Source organism: Hippocampus bargibanti, linkage group LG01, assembly GCF_051943395.1.
Source record: "Hippocampus bargibanti isolate YZ-2025 linkage group LG01, ASM5194339v1, whole genome shotgun sequence".
NCBI lineage: Eukaryota > Metazoa > Chordata > Actinopteri > Syngnathiformes > Syngnathidae > Hippocampus > Hippocampus bargibanti.
Genome location: NC_142734.1, coordinates 20,937,992 through 20,952,238, shown reverse-complemented (window position 1 = coordinate 20,952,238; position 14,247 = coordinate 20,937,992).

Genomic DNA, 14,247 nt, shown 5'->3' with positions numbered 1-14,247 from the left:
GGGACCTATCATAGCTGTGTCCGGCGCCACCAGGTCTGGACATTAGGGATATATAAATGGGGCCGATACGACCAGTCAGACTTTAGTTCGCTGACGAAGCCTCTTGGATAGGAGGCGAAACGTCCGAAACCTTCACTTTTGTACAGATGACGACTGAAGAAACCTTCTCATCGATGGACCACTCCTGTACGACTGAGAGTTTACACAGCCGCATCTGGTATGCATGGCAACCAAGGCATTTGGAATTGGGAATCAGTGCGTGTATGTTTGTGTGTGTGTGTGTGGTTAATTGAGGGAATAAAAGACAAAAGAGATAGAGAGTGATGAATGGGTCTGATAAAACGTAGATAAAGGCATAAATATAGGTTAAAACTATCACGGCGGTAAGCCGCAGACAGATAGAAGAAAAAGAGAGACGAGAGAAGGGAGGTTGAGAGAGCTATTCTTCCTCTGCCTCATACTCTCTTTGATATCACTTGCTTTCGCAGCTAGAGCAGCTAACAGCGTGGAGCGGGAACCTCCAAGATTCAGTATGTGATGCGATTTTACTATCACTTTTCTTTGTTTGCTTCAGTTGTGAGTTTGACATGGTGTCACACTTCTCATGTAAATATTGAAGACAAAAACATAGATTCGCCCTGTCAAGATAAGGCATTTTTATTTCAAAGAATCATAAGTATTTTTTTACTACCTGTTGAATTAATTACCTCTTCGGGGCTTTTTTTCTTTTAATGCTGCAGGGTTCCATCAAACTTTGTTTGTTGGATTTATATTTTTTTCCACCAGAGAGTTTCAATCTGCTCATCCTTTGGGCGTGTGTATTTTTCCTGTAATGCCACCTTTCCTGCAAGCTGACATTTTGACTCCACCATTAGTGATGCATTGAAATTCTACATTCCATGACATTCTAAATTTTTCAGATCTCAATTGATTTGGACCTTCACTTTGGCCCTGTCTTGTGTCAAACAGAAATGCTTCTGTCATTTGTCATTCTGTCAGAACAGTGAAGTAATTCAGTCAAACAAAAACTGTAAGTGAATTACACATCACAGGCCAGTATCGGTTTCCATTGGAGGTTAGTTATGGGAAAGTAAATTGAGGTCTATGAGTCCATGACATTTTTTTTTGTGAATTGTTGTCTAGCCATTCTTGACATTTCAGCTCTATTGATCTACAATGCCAAACTCTGAGAGGCACTCTGTGTTTCTCAATGAGGTCAGCAATTTGTTGAACTGTGTTTTCAAGCCTGCTGACCTTTTCGAAGCAGAGTTGCTTGACTTCAAAATGGTTTCCTACTTTTGGTGTTGATATATTTTATTCCTGGTTGCTGCTGAGGTACCTCAGAGCAAGACACTGAGCATTATATAACCAGTGTTGATGAAGCATGTACAAAATACGAGCCAAAAAATGTATGAAAATGTATGAACATTAACTTACAAACTTTTCGTCTTACAAACATCAAATTTATGAAAATTAAACCTTATAATAAGCACTATTTTCATAATACACACCCACCACGGCTGGCGGAGTGATCTTCGGCGGAAGCACACGACCGAACTGTCCTTATGGAAGGTGACTCTCCTTCCATAAGCCATCAACGACCATCAAAAAGGTAAATAAAACTTTATTTTACAGCACAGTTTATTTCTTTAATTACAGTCCTCATGCAATTCCCTTTGACCTACGACCTCCAACGCCATTCCATCAAGCCATAAATGACCATCACAAATGTAAATAAAGTGACTTTATGATACAATGCAGTGTATTTCTTTCATTGCAATACAATAGCACATTTATTATACATAGAATAAGGTATGTTGTGTGTAGTAAGGCTTATTTTGTTGAAAAATATATTTTATGGAAACCCGGGAACGGATTATTCCCATTTTAATGGTTTCCTATGGGAATTTGGTTTTTGAGATACACACTTTTCGGTTTGCACACTCTGTCTGGGAACCAATTAAGTTCGTAAATTGAGGTCTCACTGTATATATATATATATATATATATATATATATATATATATATATATATATATATATATATATATATATATATATATATATATATATATATGTGATATCATGAGAGGCTAGCTCTCAGCGGGACGGGACAAGAAGTGCAATGGACGACAGGTTTGGATACAAACAAAAGGTTTTAATCAAGGGTTCCAGGGGGAATTCACAAGCAACAAAGGTTTGAATAGTGTCTCTTCCAATACTTATCAAAATAAAGTCTCTTCTGATACTTAAATCCAAATAATGTCTTCTGCTACTTAAATCCAAATAAAGTCTCTTCTGAGGTAAAACTGAAGACGGAGTTCTTTACAAGAGTCTCTAGGCCTCACCCCTCTTGACGTCCTCGTCATGTAGCCTAGCCACCTTAGCTAGGTTCAAATCCAGTGTCCAGTCGTGTGGTCCCAACTGGCAATGAGTTCCACGCAGCAATCAACTTCTCCACAGAGCACAGCAATCGAGCTGGTCTTTCCCCAAGCTCCACACTCAGAGGCTCTCTGCCTTAAGAGCCCTGCTTTCCAATCAAGCCCTGATCAGCTGCAGGTGTGTGGGTTTAATTGCTGCCTTCCACCAGGTGGGGCCAAGACTCTCTCTGGGTGGAGCCATCTTAGGGGGATGTATTTGCCCTCCAGGACACAGCCTCTCGTGACATCACACACCCCCCCCCCCTTGAGACCGACATCCTCGGCGGGGTGAAGGATGCGAAACAGGCCAGGAAGGCCTCCCTTCGGGAGAGGGCATCCGCATTGCCTTGGCGCTTGCCAGCCCTGTGGACAACAGAGAAGTTAAAGGCCTGCAGGCTCAAGAACCACCTGGTTACTCGGCTGTTGGTCTCCTTGTTCCTGTCCATCCATTGGAGAGGAGCATGATCAGAGACCACTGTGAAACGTCTTCCCAGGAGATAGAAGTGCAATGACTCCAGCGCCCATGTAATGGCAACGCACTCCTTCTCCACGGTGGAATAATTCTTTTCCCTGGGCAACAGCTTCCTGCTAAGGTCCAGGATGGGATGTTCCTCTCCTCCATGTACTTGCGAGAGTACAGCCCCCAAACCAACTTCCGATGCATCCGCTTGCACCATGAAGTCCTTGCTGAAGTCTGGTGCCACCAGGATCGGACTGGAACATAGCGCCTGTTTTAGATTGGCGAAGGCCATTTCGGCCTCTGGGCTCCATTTCACCAATCGGGAGTGTTTTTTGGTCGTCAATTCTGTCATGGGGGCTGCTATAGTAGCAAAGTCAGCGATAAAGCGTCTATAGTAGCCAGCCATGCCTAAGAAGGACCTCACCTGCTTCTTGGTAAGGGGTTGGGGCCAATCTTGTATAGCCCGTAGTTTTGCTTCTTGAGGCTTCACCAGCCCCCGTCCTATAGTGTAGCCCAGGTAGTTGGTCTCGCCAAATGCCAACCTGCACTTTTTCGGGTTTGCTGTGAGACCTGCTTTTCTGAGGGAGTCAATCACAGCTTGCACTCGGGGTAAGTGACTCTCCCAGTCGGGACTCTGTATGACGACATCATCTAAGTATGCTGCTGCGTACCTCTTGTGGGGGGTGAGAATCCGGTCCATTAGGCGCTGAAACGTGGCGGGTGCTCCATGGAGACCAAACGGGAGCCTGGTGTATTGGTAGAGCCCCTCAGGTGTGGCGAAGGCTGTCTTCTCCTTTGATGCCGGGGTCAGGGGCACCTGCCAATAACCCTTTGTGAGGTCGAGAGTGGTGATGAAGCGTGCCTGTCCCAGGGAGTCAATGAGATCATCAACACGAGGCATCGGGTACGCATCAAATTCAGACACCTCATTCAACTTCCAATAGTCATTGCAGAATCGTATTGACCCGTCTGGCTTGGGAACCAACACGATCGGACTTGCCCAGGCACTTTGGGACTCCTCAACTACTCCAAGTTCCAGCATCTTCCATATCTCCTCCTGAATAGCTGCCTTACGGGCCTCCGGCACCCGGTATGGATGTTGGTGGACCGTTTTTCCAGGTGTGGTGCGTATCTCGTGTTGCACCACGTCCGTGTGTCCAGGTATGGAGGAGAAGACGTCTTGGTTACGCTCAACCAATTCGAGGGTCATCTGGCGTTGGTGTGGGGACAAATTTGGACCCGTCTGGACGCCTTCTCTGGCCGGTTCCTTCGCCTCGCTGGGGGGTAGGAAACTAAACAGCTCCTCTCTGGCATGCCATTTGTTTAGGAGGTTAACATGATAAATTTGCTCAGGTTTCCTCTTACCAGGTTGCCTCACCTTGTAGTTTACCTCCCCCACGCGTTCGATGACCTCAAAGGGCCCCTGCCAGGATGCCAGGAACTTGCACTCCACGGTTGGTACCAAGACCAGCACTCGGTTCCCTGGCTTGAACTCACGAGGCTGGGCGGGTCTATTGTAGGAGGCTTGCTGCTGTCGTTGGGCCGCTTCCATGTGTTCTCGCACTATGAGATAAATGGCCTTCATCCTTTCCCGCATGTCCCCCACATGCTCGATGAGGGTACATTGTCGGCACGGCTGCTCTTCCCAAGCCTCTTTGGCGATATCCAGCAGTCTCCGGGGCCTGTAAGAGTACAACAACTCAAAGGGTGAGAAACCCGTAGAAGACTGTGGTACCTCCCTCACTGCAAACAGCAAATACGGCAGCAGTTGATCCCAGTTTCGGCCATCTTCTTTGATAACTTTCCTCATCATGGCCTTGAGTGTTTTGTTGAATCGCTCGACCAATCCATCTGTCTGTGGGTGGTAGATGGAGGTTCTCAGCTGCTTGACCTTGAGCAGGGCACACAGGTCCTTCATGACCTTGGACATAAAGGGGCTTCCCTGGTCGGTCAGTATCTCTTTTGGGATCCCTACCCGGCTGGCGAGAGCAAACAGTTCCTTTGCGATCTGCTTTGTGGTAGCCTTTCTGAGGGGGACAGCTTCTGGGAACCGGGTGGCATAATCCATCATTACTAAAATATACTGGTGTCCCCTAGCACTTTTTGATAGAGGTCCGACTATGTCCAGCCCAAGCCTCTGAAAAAGGGTCTCAATGATGGGTAAGGGAATGAGCGGGTTTCTGTATGTGGGCTTTGGCGCCACCTGTTGGCACTCCGGGCAAGAACAACAATAGTTCTCCACGTCCTTGTGCACCCCTGGCCAGAAGAACCGTTGCAAGATTCTCTCTTTCGTCTTTTCTACCCCTAGGTGTCCCCCTCGCAGGTGTGTGTGTGCCAAGTCCAGGACTGTAGCTCGGTGTGGCTGTGGTACGAGAAGTTGTTCATGTACTTCACCATTTTGCTTCGTTACCTGGTATATTAACCCACGGTCAACAGCAAAATGGGCGTATGTGGGACTCGTCCTCTCCCCCAGTACTACACCCTCTAAGACTTGCACATTTTTCATGGCGTTGGCAAGGGTAGGATCCTGCAACTGGGCTGTACCATACCGGCCTGTTAGGGGAGGCAGCTTCTGGGTCCCTGGGTTCTCATCACCACTGGAAGCCGGGAGATTTTCTAAGACTGGAGTCTCCTCGGCTGTCTCTGGGCCAGACTCCGTCTCCGGTGGTGCATTTGCTGTCCCTAGGAGAGCACAGGCTGGAGAGAGTGAATCAGGGGGGTAGGCTTGAGCATTCACGACAAGCATCTTACCCCTCCCCTTCCGAGGTAGTCGGGCCAGTCTCTCCTGTGTCTCTCTCCACAGTGGGTGAAAGGCCGGGCAGTCGCGTCCAATCAGGAGGGGGACAGGGAGAGAGTCAACCACGCCAGCTACTATGCGGATGATTCCCTTGGTTGTGGTCATGGTGAGTTCGGTGGTGTGGTACTCTCTGGTGTCTCCGTGGACACAGGAGACTGGGAGGGTTTTCTCTGGAGACAACCTGGTTGGATCCACCAGCGTTTGGCGCACCAAGGTGACCAGGCTTCCGGAGTCCAGCAGGGCTTCAACATCCTGTTGATTCACTGTCACTGGACAGGTCTTGTTAGTGAGCTTTCACTACCCCCCAGGAGGGAGGCATAGTGAGCAGGGTGGGCACTGGAAGAGTCAGCGGTCGGCATGGACTCTTCCGTTGGTTTTCCACACTGCCGTGAGATGTGTCCCGTCTCTCCGCATCTGTAGCATCGTCTGGGCCCAGTGCCCCCGGGTATTTGCCACTGCCTGGGTGGGCTTCTGGTGCCGCCTGGAGCTATCTTGGCTGTGTTGGGGAGCTTGGGCGCCTTTGTGCGGGCCGTTCCAGTCCTGGGTGGGGATGTTTTGCCGGTTTCCTTCCTGGTTGTTCGCAGCATCTCCGCTGTGGCCTGGTACTGTTCCACTGCTGCCACTGTTTGACAGGCAGTAGTCAGCGACTGCTGGCTGATGATCTTTTTTGCCTCATAGGGCAGGGCTCGTAAGTAGCGATCCACGACAATGGCCTCGACCACCTCAGCTGCCGTGCTCCTTTCCGGTTCCAGCCATTTCCGTGCGATGCGGGCCAATTTGTGCATCTGTGCCCGTGGAGGTTGGTCTGGCTGGAAAGTCCAGGTGTGGAAGCGCTGTGCCATCCCGAACTTGGTGAGCCCATGTCTGCTGAGAATTTCAGCTTTTAGATAATCATAGTCGTCTGCTCTGTCTGCGGTCAAGTCCAGGACAGCATTCAGTGATTCCCCTGTCAGGAAGGGTGCAAGCAATCCCACCCACTGCTGCTTGGGCCACTTTTCTCGAGTGGCTGTTGCTTCAAACGTATGCAGGTACGCCTCAATATCATCCGCCCCCCCCCCCCCCCCCCCCCCATCTTGGCTAAAAATTCACCCGCCTTCACCCGGGGCATGTTCTTGGCGGCCATTTGTTTTGCAAGAGCAATTCCTCTGCGTTCAGTTCATTGGCTCTCTTTTGCTCCTCTAGGAGAGCCAAATTGGCCTGATATTGGGCAATCAACTTCTTCACAGGGCACAGCAATCGAGCTCGTCTTTCTCCAAGCTGCACACTCAGAGGCTTCCTGCCTTAAAAGCCTTGCTTGCCAATCAAGCCGTGATCAGCCACAGGTGTGGGGTTTTAATTGCTGCCTTCCACCAGATGGGCCCAAAACTCGGTCTGGGTGAAGCCATCTTAGGGGAATGTACTTGCCCTCCAGGACACAGCCTCTCGTGACATCACAAGGTCCAGACTTACTGATGAGCATCTTCAAGCCCGACTCAGAGTCTCCTCTCCCTCAAGCCAAATGTGGCTCGGCTTTGTGAAAAGAAGCGCTGCCAGGTCTCTAGCAGCCAGAAGTAGTAGGCAAGAGGAGCCATGTTTAGGACAGTTCATGTTTAATATTTTATTTATGTTAAGAAAGTTAAAGGTTAAAGACCTGTGAATACAGACATTGTAAACTTTATTAAAATAATTATTTTTCCTGTTTTTTTTTTTCTAGTCATTTCTATCTGCCTTATGATCATTATAATTATTTTATTTATTTATTACTGGTTATTTTTTTATTCATTTTTCCATTTATTCATTTAATTAATTTTGTGTGTGTTAAAAATTATACATTTTAATAAAGATCTGTGCTTTTCTTGTGGAAATCCTGATGCGGCCCAGCCTCACCCAGACTCTACTCCAGCGGCCCCCGGGTAAATTGAGTTTGAAACCCCTGATCTAGAGTGATCATGGGCCTCTTGGCTGCATCTCTGATCAGTTTTCTCCATGTTTGAGAAGAAAGTTTAGAGGGACGGCTGTGTCTTGGTAAATTTGCTGTGGTCTGATGCTCCTTCCATTTCAATATGATGGCTTGCACAGTGCTGCTTGAGATGTTTAAAGCTTGGGAAATCGTTTTGTATCCAAATCCGGATTTAAACTTCTCCACAAAAGTATCTTGGACCTGCCTGGTGTGTTCCTTGGTTTTCATGATGCTCTCTGCACTTCAAACAGAACCCTGAGACTATCACAGAGCAGGTGCATTTATACTGAGACTTGGTTACACATATGTGGATTCTCAACCTCTGGTGTGGCTTCTCCTCTTTGCTTATTTGGAGACTCCTCATCATTTTTGATTATTAAAAACCTCTTATCTGACACCTGTTGCTTTCTGACTTGTAAGGTCTTACGAAGCTGAGGCATCACATTATCGTTTATCATGTTGATGATTCTCACAGCCACAGTCTTTTCTGGATGGAACTGTTCGATAAAAGCCTGCACATCATTCCACTTTGCCAACATTGCCTTGATGAGCTCATGGCCTCAGGCCTAGGGGATACCTGGGTCCCCTAGGTCCAAAGGTGTCACAGGCAGGTAGCACTGTGAACGACGAGGAAAGACGACACGAGACAACCGTGTTAATCAGCTTCACACAACGGCATTTATGTCAACTGCGCATGCGTGAGCTGAGCCTACATCGCCTTCCTCTGTTTCATTCACAGGCGCGTAGCGCCCTCTCCTGACTTGGTAGTCTAATCGACTAACATACAATAACAGAGGTCGTTTCTAACCCCCTACAGTCTCCCCTGTTTTAAAAGATGTCCCCCGACATCTTGACTATACCAACAAGTAGTCCAGTACCAGTAGAAGCACAGTCATCTGTCTGGTCTCCGTAGGGTGGTGTCAATCACATTGAAATGCAACTACATTCAAGTCCATACCGTCGGGGTAGGGTAGCAATAGTGTTCAGGTCGCACTAGATAATGAGTCGTGGGGTAAGGCATGCAAGTATACACCACATTTGCCCCAGGTCTCCAGGCCTGGTATGATGGATGACCCAAGTGTTCATATGTAAATATCTCTCTGGGTCTTAGAGTACGAGTAGACCTTCGTGGCAGCGATTCCATTCCACTTTGTGACGCGGTGTCCGATTCCACCAACTCCGCCGGCGCTCCTGCATCACCCTCATTATCATCCATTACAAGTTGTTCCGGGCTTCCCTCAGCAGGCAGGCTGTCAGCTGGTGTTGGTTTTGGTAATGATGCTGGTACGACCAATGGAAACGCTTCCTCTAGCTGATGCCCATTCTCTGGTTCCGTAGTTTGTGCCTGGGGGTGGAATTCTGATGCCACAGCTCTCTTAAATTGGGCGGTTCAGGTTGAGACACCTGATGACTGCCTGTCTTCCTTGTATACACAGGTAACCGTCGGAGATTGTATGAACATCCCTCCTCTTCATCTGAATATCCAGACTCCTGCCCAACTGCTTCCCTGCTATAAGCCTGTCTGTCTAGCTGTTTTTTCTGTTTATTTGCCTGTCTGTCTAGCTGTTTTTTTCCTGTTTATTTGGCTGTTCAACTGGCAAATCATTGACAGACATTAGGAGATTACGGTGCAACACACGGGTAGTTTTGTCTCCGTTTTCTGCCCGAACCTTGTACACTGGTCCATCTCCCACTCTTTCAGTGACCCTGTGGACTTTTTCCTCCCAATAAGCCCGGAGCTTGCCAGGTTCACCCCTCTCAGATAGGTTCCTGACAAGTACACGATCCCCTGGCTGGAGTGCAATGCCTTTAACACCACGGTCAGTATTTCTTCCTTTTTTCAGAGCTCTTTTGACTGTTCTCGGAGGCAATTCTGTAAGCATCTTGCATTCGACAGGCCCACTTACGTGCATATTCCTGTCGGCTTTTTACTTCTTCGTCAGCTGTCAGACCAAAAACTAAGTCGATGGGCAACCGGGGAGACCTTCCATAGAGGAGGAAGAACGGTGAATAGCCAGTGGACTCATGTCTTGTACAGTTGTACGCATGAACTACATGAGGCAAATAGTCTTTCCACTCAGCTTTCCTTTCGTCTTGGAGAGTGCGTAGCATCTGTAACAATGTTCTATTCAGACGTTCTACAGGGTTGCTCTGCGGATGGTATGGGGTGGTTCGGGAATGCGCAATGCCAGACAACTGTTGAAACCGCTGGAATCAGAATCAGAATCAGAATCAGAATACCTTTATTCGTCCCGCAATGGGGAAATTTGCAGTCCACAGCAGCAATTGAAGAGGGATGGGGTTGGGGTGGGAGTGAAAGGATAGAAAACAAGATATTCTAAGCATAACAAAATAAAAATGTCAACTGTCTACTGTGCAAATGTAGATGTGCAAAAACCAATCTATAAACAAGACTGTACATAGTGCAGAATCAAGAAATGCATTTAGATATATTGCAACAACCCATATTTACAAGTGTCCATTTTTTTTTTTTTTTTTTTTTTTTTTTCTCACATGTGATCATTGGGAATTGTGAAGCCTGACAGCAGTCGGTAGGAACGAGCGGCGGTACCTCTCCTTCTTGCAGCGCGGGTGTAATAGTCTCTGGCTAAAGGAGCTACCCAGAGCTGTCAGGATGGGCAGGAGGGGGTGGGAGGGGCTGTCCGTCATAGCTTTTAGTTTAGCTAGCGTCCGTCTGTTGCCCACCTCCTCTAGAGAGTCCAGCGAGCAGCCCACGACAGAACTGGCCCGCTTGACAAAGCGCTCCAGTCTTTTTCTGTCCCGGGTGGTGATGCTGCCTGACCAGCAGACAATGCCATAGTGGATGGCTGATGCCACCACAGAGTCATAGAAAGTCTTTAGGAGTGAACCCTGAACTCCAAAAGACCTCAGTTTCCTGAGGAGGAAGAGGCGACTCTGTCCCTTTTTGATTAGGGCATCCGTGTTTGTTGTCCAGTCCAGTTTATTGTTGAGAGTAACACCCAGGTACTTGTAGGAGGTCACCCTCTCAATGTCCGAACCCTGGATGTTCAATGGTGCAGGTGACGATTGTTTCCTGCAGAAATCCACCACCAGCTCCTTGGTTTTGCCGGTGTTGATCTGGAGGTGATTCTGCTGGCACCAGTCCACAAAGTCCTTTGTCAGTCCCCTGTACTCCCTATCGTCTCCCTCTGTAATGAGGCCGACAATAGCTGAGTCGTCAGAGAACTTCTGAAGGTGGCAGGTTGGGGTGTTGTAGTTGAAGTCCGAGGTGTAGAGGGTGAAGAGGAATGGAGCCAGGACTGTTCCCTGCGGCGCTCCGGTGCTGCAGAGAAGCCTGCCCGACTCACAGTTCTTTACTCTCACGTACTGTGGCCTGTTTGTGAGGTAATCTGTAATCCAGGATGTGAGGTGATGGTCGACTCCGGCATGCTGCAGCTTGTCCCCCAGTAGACTTGGCTGGATGGTGTTGAAGGCACTGGAGAAATCGAAGAATGTGATCCTCACCATGCTCCCAGCATTCTCCAGGTGCAGCAACGCCGTATGGAGGAGGTAGATGATGGCATCCTCCACACCGATGCTGGGCTGGTAGGCAAACTGCAGCGGGTCCAGCGATGAGCTTGCCAGCGGTCGCAGGTGGGCGAGGACGAGTCTCTCCAGCGTCTTAATCAGGTGAGACGTCAGCGCCACCGGTCTGTAGCTGTTGAGCTCTTTGGGGTTGGCAATCTTGGGCACTGGGACCAGGCATGACGTTCTCCACAGATGTGGAACTCTGCCCAGCTTCTGGCTCAGGTTGAACAAGTGCTGGACAATGTCACACAGCTGGTCGGAGCAGGTCTTGAGGAGTCGGGAACTGATGTCATCCGGACCTGCTGCCTTCCTCACCTGCATCCTCCTCAGTTGGTTCCTCACCTGCGCTGTTGTGACAGACAGGCAGGAACCAGGAGGCAGAGTGGCGGCTGAGGGTGTGGCAACGGTTGGGAGGGCAGATGTTGGTTGTGGAAAGCTGGTCGTGAGAGGGGGCAGGGAGGGTAAGGCCACAGTGAGAGTTGGTGCAGGTGCAGCTACAGGTGAAGTTGACGGTGGGCCGGGGGCGGCTGGCGTCTTGTCAAACCGATTGAAAAAGCGGTTGAGTTCATCTGCCCAGTCCTTGTCTTTTTCGTTCAATGTCACTGGGCTTTTGTGGCCTGAGATGTTTTTCAGGCCCTTCCAGACACCAGCGACATTGCTGGCTTGCAGCTGCTCCTCCATTTTCATCCTGTAGGCCTTCTTCCCCTCTCTGATCTTCCTCCTCAGTTGGATCTGCACGGCCTTCAGTTCCTCTCTGTTGCCCGACACAAAAGCCCTTTTCTTCTCCTTCAGGAGGACTTTTATGTCGGGATTAATCCATGGTTTGTTGTTGGCAAAACACCGCACAGTCCTGGTGGGTACGGTGTTTTGTTCACAAAAGTTAATGTAGTCTGTGATGGTGTTGGTGAGTGAGTCAATGTCTTCCCCATGAATCTCAGTAAAGAGCTCCCACCTGGTTGAATCAAAACAGTCCCGCAGAGCTTCTTCAGCTTCTGTGGACCATCTTTTGATCGTGCGGGTCACAGCTGGTTGCCTCTGCACAAGGGGTTTGTACACAGGCTGGAGATAAACCATATTGTGGTCTGCTCTTCCGAGAGGGGGGAGGGTTTGTATGCATCCTTGGCGTTTGAATAAAATAGGTCCAATATGTTATTGTCTCTGGTGGCACAAGTTACATACTGTGTGAATGTTGGAGGGAGAATTTCAGGGAAATGTGATTGAAGTCCCCTGAGATGATAAACAAGGCGTTGGGGGACTGGGTTTGCAGCTTGTTTACAACAGATATGAGGGCATCGGAGGCAGCGCCGCCATTTGCCGTAGGGGGAATGTACGTCGTCACGGCTATGACGTGTGAGAATTCCCGTGGCAGGTAATGCGGCCGGAGGCTAACGGCTAGCAGCTCGATGTCCCGAGTGCAGAGTTTTTCCTTCACCGTGATTGCACCATTTGTCATTCACAAATACAGCAATCCCCCCTCCTTTCTGCTTACCGCTGCCTTCATTTCTGTCCGCTCGTACGAGTTGGAAGCCCTCCAACTCTGCGTGGGCGTCCGGAGTGATTGCCGAAAACCATGTCTCTGTGACGAGTAGCAAGCTGGCTTCCCGGTACTCCCTCTGATGTCGCGTTAGCGCCGCCAGCTCGTCCATTTTATTTGGGAGCGATCTCACGTTCCCCATGATGACGGACGGGAGAACGTGTCGGTATTTCCTCGTTCTTTTGCGGCGATCTTTCCCGGCCCGACATCCTCGTTTCCTCCTCTTCAGTTCATCGGGGATGTCTGGTGCGGCGGCCGCTAGTCCGCTATTAGCCCGCCACGCTAGTAGCTGGTCTCGACTGTAAACAATGGGATTCCGCGTGCGCGTGGATTCCCCGTTCACAGGAGCGATGAAAAAGTAAAAAATAACGGCGATGAGCAAAAGAAAAGATGCCCATCTCCTCTCCGTAGGTTTATGGAACGAGATTAGGCAAAACAAAAACGGAAAAGTAAAGAAGTGAAAAAGTAGACAAGAAAGGGAAAGAGCTGCTGTGGAGGCAGCCACACCGGGGGGCGCCATCTTGAATAGACTGTTTTCAAACTCCCGACCTTGATCATGATGTAGTCTCTCTGGATAAGAGAACCGTGGAATAAAATCACTAAAGATTTTCTCAGCAGCAACCTTGCCTGACTTATTCTTAGTCGGGTAGGCTTGTGCAAAACGAGTAAAGTGGTCTACCAGGACTAGAATATACTCATAGCCTCCTTTACTTGGCTCCAGATGGAGATAATCAATAGAAATGAGCTCAAATGGGGCACTAGTAGTGATGTTGCCCATGGGTGCTTTTTCCGGAATGGTGGGTCGTTTCTGTTTAATGCAGGAACACTGGCGAATTACGTAGTTTTCTATTTCGTGCTGCATGAATGGCCAATAGAACCTCTGCCTTGCAAGGTTGATCACCTTGTCAGCTCCAACATGACCCATGTCATCATGCAGGTGTTTAAGCACCGTCGACTTCAGTTTACGAGGGAGAACGAGCTGTTTCCATTTCCCCGCCTGTCTGTATAAAATTCCCTTGTCCAGTTTCAGTCTATTCCATTCGTGTACTAGTCTCCTTGCCTCTGGTCCCATTTGTCTTTTATCTTTGTCATTGGGGTTCCATCCCCTCCTCTTCAGTGTCATTACCTCAGAGATTGACGCATCCTCTTCCTGAGCAGCTCTGATATCATCTGGAGTGATAACGGGGACTGTCACCGGCAGAAAATCCTCACCATCAGAGGTGAGTTACAACACCGCCATCCATGGCACATCCTCCTCAGCCACAGCCTTGTCCCCCTGCCATATGGTGGAAACCACATCTGGGACCACGTCTGGGGGCAAAGTTTCAGTGTACTCCTCTGTGTGTCCCTCCATCTTAACTGGATAACGCGACAGTATGTATGTATGTAGACAGCATTCGCCTTGCCTGGCCTCTACTTTATTGTGAAGTGGAAATCCGCCAATTCACCCACCCAGCGATGTCCGGCAGCATTGAGTTTGGCCGTGCTTAGGACGTACGCGAGAGGGTTATTGTTCATGTACACCGTGAATGTGGGTGCATAGTAGAGA